Below are 10,615 nucleotides of genomic sequence, written 5' to 3' on the forward strand. Positions count from 1 at the left end.
TAAATGGTGCTAAGAAAACTGGAAAACCATATGCAAAGGAATAAAATTATACTCCTATTTCTCACCATATTCAAAAAACAAATCAAAGAAGATTAAAGGCTTAATTCTTAGATCTGAAACTATGAAACTGCTACAAAAAAAACTTGAGAACGTTTTCCAGGACATTGGCCTGGGAATGATATTTTGATGTGAGACATCAATAGGACAGGCAACAAAAGCAAAAATGGACAAATGTGATCAGATAAATTCAAAAGTCTTCTGCACTGCACAAAAACAGTCAACAAAGAAGAACTAACTTACAGAATGGGAGGAACTATTTTCTAACTATTTTTCTGAAATAGAATTAATAACCCAAATATATAAGAAGTTTTTAAAAAGTTCCAAATAATCCAATCAAAAGTGGACAAAAGATCTGAACAGACATTTTTCAAAGAAGATATACGAATAGCCACCAGGTATATTTTAAAAATACTCTTCTTTATGGCTGTATAATATTCCATTGTGTATATGTACCACATTTTTTTTAAATCCAGTCCAGCTTTGATAGGCAACGTGGTTGGTTCCATGATTTTGCTATCGTGAATAGAGTTGCAACAAACATATATGTGCAGGTATTTTTTTTTTTTTGTAGAATGATTTGAGTTCCTCCAGGTATATTCCCGATAAGGGAATTGCATGGGTCATATGGAAGGTCAATATCTAGTTTTTTCAGAAATCACCACACTGTCTTCCAAAGAGGTGGCACTAGTTTGCATTCCCACCAGCAGTGTAGAAGCATTCCTTTTTCTCCACATCCTCGCATCTAGAGGGTGTGGAGAAATCCAGAGGACTAACGCCGCATCTGTTGTTGTTTGTTTTACTAATGATGGCCATTCTTACCAGGGTTAGGTGGTATCTCAATGTGGTTTTGATTTGCATTTCTCTGATGATGAGTGAGGCTGAGCACTTTTTCATGTGTCTGTTGGCTGCCCATATAGACTTCACAGTAACCTGGTTGGATTTAGAAAAGATCATACTCAGTGATCTATCACAGAAACAAAGAACAGATTACCTACCATATGTTCTCACTCAAAAGTGGACCTTGAACAATTATAATACTGTAAGAAAGGAATTGCCAGTTGAGGGAAACTGCTAGGGGAGGAAGGGGCATAACTCATCAACAAGGGTACCTGCATAATCAATGTTTGTATACCTAACCCTGAATTGTACTACACATCTTTATAATAATAATAATAAGACAAGCTCAACATCACTAATCATTAGAGAAGTGAAAATCAAAAACTGGCTGTTATCAAAAAGATGGAATAAAGGATACTACTGAGGATGTGGAGAAAAGAGAGTTCTTTTATACTCCTAGAAGGAAAGTAAATTAGTACAACCATTGTGGAAAATTGTATGGAGGTACCTCAAAAATCTGAAAATAGAACTGCCACATGATTCAGCAATCCTACTATTAGTTATATTGGACCGATATCTGCACCTCCCTGTTAATTGCAGCACTATTCACAATACCCAACATATGGAATCAACCTAAGTGCTCTTCAATGGAATAAAGAAAGAAAATGTGGAATATGTACAAAATATAATGCTATTCAGCCATAAAAAGAATAAAATCCTGTCATTTGAAGCAACATGGATGAAACTGGAAGTCCATCCATGAAATAAACCAGGTACAGAAAGACAAATGTCACATTTTTATTCATATGCGGGAGCTAAAAAGGTGGGTGTTATGGAGGAGGTTGGTGGTTGCCAGAGTCTGGGAAAGCTAGGGGAGAGGGAGGAATAAAGAATGACTGATTAATGGATACAAAAATACAGTTTGATAGAGAAAGTAAGACCTAGTGTTACAACCAATTATGCATTTCAAAATTGTCAGAAGATAATAATTTGACTGTTCCTAGCATAGAAATTGAATATTTAAGGTGATGAATATCCCGATTATTCTGGTTTGATCTTTACATGTTATATGACTGTATCATGTACCCTGAAAATATATACTCATGTATATATTATGTATCAATAAATAAATTTAAAAAGAAAATGAACCTTGTTTCCCCAAACTGCTTTATATTCTGAGATTTCTGCCTCTCTAAACTCTAAGCCCTTAACATCATTTTTTGGTGAAAGGCTAACTTGACAAATAAGATGCCAGAGACACTTATGCATGTTCCCAAAGGATATCAGACGTTTCTTCTGTTATCTATTTAATTCTTGATACCTCTTTGATTTTGAAACTTCTACCCATAAATAGGCTTTTCTTCAGGTGGTCCCTTTATTTAAAACAAACTTCCCCATTCTATAGATACCCTTTCCTCATGTTGAGCAACAATCAAGCCATGACTATTGTATGTAAGTATTTATATCTATTTTATCTACTATTCCAACTCTTGAGAATCTATTAATTGCCCAATAAATGTCCATTAGGTTCGTATTATCCAATCATATCTGCATAAAAAAATCCAGAGGACTAATTCCAGAAATGTAGAGCATAGTGAAAAATCTATAAACATTGTCTATTTATGTTTTTTTTTATAGCTTTGAGGTTATTTTGACCCTTGCCTTAGAGACAGGCACCATTTCTTTGTTCTTCTCCTCTTCCTCTTCTTTATAAAATTTTATTTGCCAAAATACAAAGAACTACAGCATAAAAATCAATAATTTTTGACAACTGATACAATAAAAAAACTCATACCCTAAACAAGATATAGAGTATTTTGATTTTTCTAGAAAGTTTTTATGCACACTTCTTGCCTCCACATAGGCAGATACTGCTTTGAGGTCTATCATTATAGATTAGTTTTGCCTTTTTATGAACTACAGATAGGAAGCGTAATGTTATATAGTAATTTTTGTCTAACTTGATTTTCTAGCATTTCTGAAATTTATTCCTGTTCATACCAGGAGCTCTTAATTTTTTATTGTTGAATGATATTCATGTATTCATTCTCCCATTGATGAACATTTAGTTTCAGTTTGGTTATTGTAAATAAAAACTCTATAAACATTTTTGTGCAAGATTGTGTGTTGTGTACATGATTTTATTTATCTTGAATAAATACACAGTGAAATAGTGACATAAGATAGATCAATGTGTATGTTACAAGAAATGACTGAATGGCTTTCTAAAGTGTACCATTTTACACTCTCATCAGCAATACAGTGGAGCTTAGGTGCCATAAATTTTTGCTAAAATTTAGTGTTGTCAGTCTTCTGGGTGTTACCTATACTGGTTATGTTACCATCTATTGGCATTACTCTTTCAAGGCATTAGTTTGCATAATGAGTGTTGCATGGGAATTTAGTTCACTATATTAAAATGCAATATTCAGAGCATAACACACTCATAAATAGTGATGAGAGAGACAAAAGTGGCAGCAGAAATGTTCAGATGAGGTCTTGCATCCCAAAGAGAAAATAATTTCATGCCTTCACACATCTAGAATTACCGAGTTACAGTGAGTTTAGTTAGTAGCTTACTTTGCCTGCTACTCCCATAGTACCTTGTGCCAGTTTCTCATTAACACACTTCTTGCTATTCAATGTAGTTTAATTTCCAGCATACTACACCAGTATCTTATGCAGCAGTTAGATTCTAAGATGAAATGCATAAACCAAGAGCATACAGTGAAAGTAATAAAAGCACAGAACTAACAGTAAGACTCTGTTAATAACATATCTCATTGGAGATTGCCACCCTCAATTATTCCACCAATGCAGCAACAAATTACTATTTTGTGAATTGAGAACCATATTATGTAGTTTGCTCATACTTAGGTCACAATAAAAAGTTGCATAAACTGTGTGTTTATGTTTGTGTGTGCAAATTCAGTGCAGACTTCGTTTTGAGTCTTGGAAATTTGGTGTCATGCCCCCCTTTGAGACACACAGAAACAGGTTTTGGGGACTCATTTAATTTTCCCTAAATCACTCAGTTACTAATTAAGTCATAAAAAGTAGATTTTGAACCCAAGTGTTTATATCTCAAATCATTTGCATTAAACTATTGTTGAGGTCACAACAATGAAAAAATATACACAGAAGACAAAATAAAAATGCTAATAAATTATGAAAAAAGCCCAGAGACCTTAGTGCTGCTAATTTTTATGTAAATGTCATAAGAAATTTGCAAATTTCAAACTATCTTTGAATTAAAAAAATCTAGTAATCAATAACTTTATAATGAAATAAACAAATACTTATTTGAAGAGCTAGAAATCTGGCAAATCCTCTAACATGGTTACATCAAGATAGTTCTTACTTGGTTTTCTTAATAAAAAGGGGTACATCAAAAGCAGCTAAAGGCAGGAGACATTTCCTATTTCATCCACATTTTTTTTTTACTAGATATTTCAAAATCTGCAGGCATTGAGTTTCTTGTTCATATTTCTATTTTGCTTTGTATGTCTGTCTATAAGCCACTGATTCTCCTTGAGAAAGTAAGACCATATTTCTTCTAGAAGCTATGGTACTGTAAAAGACTGCTTGCATCAAACATAAAAATGAACTATATATTCCAAAGTTTAAATCTTCCAAGCTAAAAGAATTTTGTCATTTAGCCAATGGCGTTTTTTTGAAAGAAGCTAAACACTTTAGAAATTTCTCTAGATGATGGTCAGTATAACTTTAAATAGTTACTCAGCAGGAACAGGACAGCATTTAATAACAACATAGAAGACACAGATACAGGATTATGGGGAGATGGAATGGAATCTGATCAGCACCCAGGTGTGATGGAAGTGCCATGAAATTATCTTCAGGCATGCGGTGTGACTGCAGTACTAAGCACTGATGCTGGAGAGCACAGCCGGGGAAGCATGGAGACTGAAGGAAAGAAGGCAATTACACTCTGTGCAGAGATAAAGCACAGTGACAACATGCCACAGAGCTCCAGGAGTCTTACTGGGAAGATTCATCACAGGCTAAAGAAGAAATCAGAGTGAAGAAGAAAACAAAGCTGAGAAAGGGAGAAATTGCTTCCAAGGACAAAAGCTAACAATAAAGACAATGTCAAAGAGACCATTTAAAAATATTTTGATTTGTTTTTTGTTGTTATGTTGCACAATGCCCAAGTGACAAAAATGTATCTTAAAAACTAGTATAATGGAGTGCTAAAATTTCTTAACTGGAAATCTGTTACAAAAATGTTGGTAGATATGTGGATCTTAACTAAGACCTGGAATTCCTTTTTATACTGTAATTTGAATTTGGTTTGCAAAGGGGCTCTCGCCTAAAGCCGTGAGTCATAATGCAGCAGAAAGGCGTGTCTCACTGCTGCTCTTCAGACACGTACCTTACCATATCTGCTAAGCCTACCCAACAGCCTGTCTTTCTACTCATCTGAACTATTTCAAAGAAATGAAGTATTTGTAATTTGCAGGAACTATCAAATTAAAAATCCCTATGAATCTGAAGCCTTGAAATCTTCACCAAGTAGAAGGACAGTAGGAGATCTGGGGTCTAAGGGGGCAGAACTATGAAACCAGAAAATGACTAGGGGTTGCACAGAAGCTTTGTGTTAAGGTGAGATAATACATGACATATTAAGCATGACTAAATACAAGAATGCAAGGAAAGGTACTGCATTCTCAGAATAACTCTTCAACTTACCAAAATGTGAGCTACCTTATGGGTTGATCATGAAAAATGTCTTAGCAGATATTGGACCAAATAGATGTAGCCCTCTAAATAATGTTTGAAAAGAACCACAAAATATTGAAAAATAGAACAAAAAAGCGGGACTTTTACTGTGAAGATTGGTGTGGGGGTGAGTTGGGGAAGTGGAGAGCTTAGAAGGTTAGCAAAAGAGATAGGTGCTAGGTAGTGATGGGTCCCGAGTAGAATAAGACATCTAGTCATCCTTTGTCGGCTCAACCAGAGAAACTCAATGACACGTTCTCTCAGTCCTCTGTAAAGATGATGATTAGAAATAAATGCAATTAATAGTCATTATTGAGACTTCTAAAGTTCATAGAAGAGTTGTTGATTTTTTTCTCTAACCACAAAGCTGTTGATTTGTGAGTGTGATTTTATGGAGGTCACAGGGATGATGGAAGAGGAATGGCTGAGCACTGGACAGCTCCGGTATCCACGCTAAAGGTTTCTACTGAAATGGATGTGGAGCTTGGGTCCTATCTCCCTCTCCTTCCATTCTCTTCTCCAGCTTCTGGGGAGGCAGCATCCATGAAGCTGGTCATCTGCATGTGCAGATGAACCTGTAAGGGAGTGGTGCCCTCACAGATGCACCACTTGGTTTATTTGAGTGACATAAAACTACCCAACCCATTCAGTACACCAGGGTCACTAGGAACAGATGGGGATGTCTGGGCAGTGTGACGCTACACATACCAGGCAAATCAGTTGAGGAAAACCCAGCATCTGAAATCTAGATGAAAAAACATGGTTTGGAAGAGGAAAATGGCCTCTATTGCTCTTGCTCCTTTTTGAGACAGGATACAATTCGTGGCTTATTTCATTTCTGCTTTGGATTTTCCTCTGGGCCAACTACAGGGGTTTTCCTGCTTCAACTCTGACGTCCATGACTTCTGCACAATCTGAGTATGTTTGAACTTAGTTTTGGGACCTTAATCTGCTGTGGAATCCTAGAACTTTCAGGTTCATTTTCTGTGGTCAACTTGAACACCAATTTATTTATTCGATATGTCATTTTTTGCTTTATTACATGGCTTCTGAACTAAATAGCTTGGCACGTGGGCCCTATATGAGTATGCATCCTCAATTTCAGTTCTTGACTATAAAAATCTGACCCACACCACACTTATAAATAAGAATGATTGCAATTTTTCAATGCTTTGTCAGGTTCCTAAAAAACACAAGGCCTCATCACTTCTTGGGCCATCAGGAAGTGTGGTTAGACAAACACAACACATTTTCTTCTTTCCAGTAGCCTAGGCAGTATAAGAAAGGTGCATCATGTTGTGTGTGTGTGTATGTTTTGTTTTTTCCAGTATTTTTATTTTATTTTCAAAATGGGTATATACTCACACTTACAAAACAGAATTACTTCCTCCATTATTGTTTTGCACTAAAAGCTTATCTTTAGAGTAATATATTTGCATATTTCACTCTATGTAAATTAAACCTAAAAGTCTCTGTGTTTGTGTACCAAAGAGTTTACATGTTCAAAGCAAAATGTAGGGTAAAATTTTGTAAATAATTATTTAGAATTCAGAAATTTATGACTTTTGATTATACCCCCAAATCTTTATTATAACCATCATAATGACTTCACAGTTACAAAAATAAAGAATAAAAATATTACCTATGGGAACAATATTCTCCAAATAAACTGAAGCTAAAGCCACTCAGAAAAAAGATCACTGGAGATATAATTCCACTATGCTACTCAAAATTATATTGTTACCATTTTTTACCACAACTTTAAGAAAAGCAGAACAGGTTAATGTTGGTGGCAGGATGGCATTTCATTCAATAAACAACATGCTCAACATACTAAAACCAATTTTGCTTTATTTAGCAAAACAAATTAAGTTCATAATAGCCTAAGAAAACCAACTCAAAATCCATTGTATTTTGTTATTATAATGTGAAATTGTTAAAAAATTACTTTGAAGTTCAAAATGTTTCTCTTACTATATTGCAGAGGAAATTACTCTGGACAACTACCTCACGCATCACTTGCAACACTGTTTTAAGTCAGTCACAAAGAGTCCCTCCACCTAGATTTGCTTCATGCATATTATGTTCCAGGGTTCTTAATATTCTATGAAAAAGCATATGCATAATTCCCACAGCATTTATAGAAAGGTCTTTCAAGGCTCTGATGCAGGAAAACTTGACTGCATGCTTCCACATAAACACTATGAATGAAGACATAGCACAAAGTGTTTACAGTTGAATTATATTAATATTTACTTTTCAAAGACCTAAAATACTTCAAATGCAAATAAGTATATTTTGATTATAATTATAACTCTCTAAAAAATATATCTGCTACTCCTTTTAACCTGCATAAAAATAAATTATCTTTTAAAATTCTGGAATCTTCTCTATAACAAACACTATAATTTAGGGTAATAGTAATTTTATTTCTCTTAGTAATGAATTACACTTCCTAAGAAAAGACATAAAATGGCTGAATAGATTAATGACAAAGAGAACTCTAGATTATTCTTCTACTTTAACTTTAAGGAGTCTAGCAGATTCAAAGTAATAAAATAAAATTAAAGATATATGTATATATTCTATGTTAATAGTAACCACAAGGCCATATTAGGCAAAAAACACTTTAAGTAGAAAGCTGTCACAAAAGACAAAGTTAGATATTACAGAACAGTAAAAGTGGTCCATTTAACAGGAATCCATAGCAGTTGTTCTTGTATGGTTATTAAAAAAGAATTTACGAAATATACGAAGCAAACATCGACAGCAACACAATAATTGTAAGACACTTTAAGATCCCACTTTCAATAATAAATAGAAATATCAGATAGTAGGTCAATTTAAAAAAATCTTGGGGCGGGACTCAGTGGCTCAGCCTGTAATCCCAGCACTTTGGGAGGCCAAGGCGACTGGATTGCCTGAGCTCAGACAACCTGGTGAGACCTCGTCTCTACAATAAATAAAGTAGCCAGGCATGGTAATGCGTGCCTGTAGTTCTGACTACTTGGAAGGCTGAGGCAGAAGGATCGCTGGAGTCTAGCAGGCTGACGCTGGGATGGGTGGCTGTGAGCGTGCCACTGCACTCCAGCCCTGGCAATGGAGTGAGACTCCAACTCAAAAAAAAAAAAAAATCTTGGGCAGCATTATAGGCCAATTAGACCTAATAGACATCTTTAGAACTCAGAATATACAAGATTCTCAATCACACAGGGTACTTTCTGTTAGGATACGTAAGTCTTATCAAATTTAAGAAGACCTAAAGCATATAGTTTGTTTGTTATGAACAAAATGGGATGGAACTAGAAATCCAAAGCTGGCGGAAAACTGGCAAACAGAAAAGTATAAGGAAATTAAACAAACTCTTAAACACATTCTTCTTTAAAGATCAGAAAATTTAATATTGCTAAGTCAATACTACCCACAGTGAGGCACACGTGCAATGTAATTTTTATCAAAATTCTTTTCTGGGAAAATATAATGAGAATTTCTTAAAATTTAAAAGACCATGACTCACTAACGACCCTTAAAAGGGAAGAACAAAGACGCTACATTTCCTGACTTTAAGACAAAGCTACAAAAATAAAAACAATGGGAAGTGCAAAATGACAAGTTCCAACAAATAGTATAGGAGTTACAGGAAAGAAGACAATACATCCATCCAGTCAGCATGGGAAATCTTCCAAGAAATGGAACTGCTTGGAGCTTGGAAGATGCTGTGGTGTGGAGAGGCTTACTAAGAGGGTCATCAAGGTAAGCGCTTCAGACAGAAGGAAGAGTGTCCATGAAGGGTGATCGTGTCTTCACAAAAGGCTGGGCATCTGTTTTTGATGGAAAAGGAGGGTAAATTCAAAAAAATAAGTCGAAAAAAATGAATTATTGTGTAAATTCTTGCTTAGTCTAGTTTTTGCCAAGTTACATAATTCATGTATAAATACGGCATATGGAAATAAAATAATGTATCAATAAAAGGCTATGAAGATAGATGTGAATTGGAGAGTGTAAGCTGTGACTATGGAAGAAAGGACACGAGTGGTCAGAGTGAACTGTTCCAAGCTGTGCGAAAAGCAAGCAGAGAGTGAAAGATTTTCAGAAATTATCATACGCTATGTATGAATGCTAAAACCAGGGAATATAGGTCCAGAATGAGAACATAATTAAACAAGGCAATTAAGAATTTTATGAATGCTATTATTCATAATCAAATAGACAAGCATTTATTAAGCACATACTATATAACAGGAATTGTGGAAAGTGCTATCTATGCTTTGTCTCATGCAATCATTAAGAAAAAGCTTATGAAACAGAGAAAACTTTTAAATAGTTATTGGGTATAGGGGAAATTAAAAAAGAAGAAATTGAAAAATCTAGAGGAAAAACCCAAAGTGCTTTGCAATAGAAAATAAGTATACTTAACGATATCAAGCATAAAAATGAATTACTAAAAATAGATGAATCAGCTTTAACCCCAGAAACTAGAAAAAATTTATTCTTGAATTCAAACAAATTGGAAATGATAGGAACATAAATTATTAGCATAAAAATTCATAATAAGCGTTGACCAAAACCAGAAAATGGTTTTGGTACAGAATAATAAAACACGAGAACACAGATAAGCGAAAAAATAGCTAAAGGTGAAAAGAAATTTAAAAGTTACACAAATACAGTCAGTTCTCACTTAACGCCCCAGGCGGGTTCTCGGAAACCACAACTTTAAGCTAAGTGAGGTATCGTGAAACCAGTTTTCCCAGACTCACTGACAGAAACCGGAGTGAAGTTCTCACCGCGTATTTCGGGCTCAGAAGCATCACCAAGCTCCCAAACAAAGGCCAAAACACTTCTGCTGTAGACGCCGGCGTAAGCGTGAGCGAGACGTACATTTACGGGTCGATGGAAACAGCGAAGACAACCCCTGCCTATGCCGGGCCAGGGTCACAGGTGGCCCGAACCTGTGCTCGGAGCTCGGGTGCCGGGCAGG

This window comes from Carlito syrichta, unplaced genomic scaffold (genome assembly GCF_000164805.1).
Source record: "Carlito syrichta isolate Samal-C Ts95f unplaced genomic scaffold, Tarsius_syrichta-2.0.1 Scaffold314340, whole genome shotgun sequence".
Classification (NCBI taxonomy): Eukaryota; Metazoa; Chordata; class Mammalia; order Primates; family Tarsiidae; genus Carlito; species Carlito syrichta.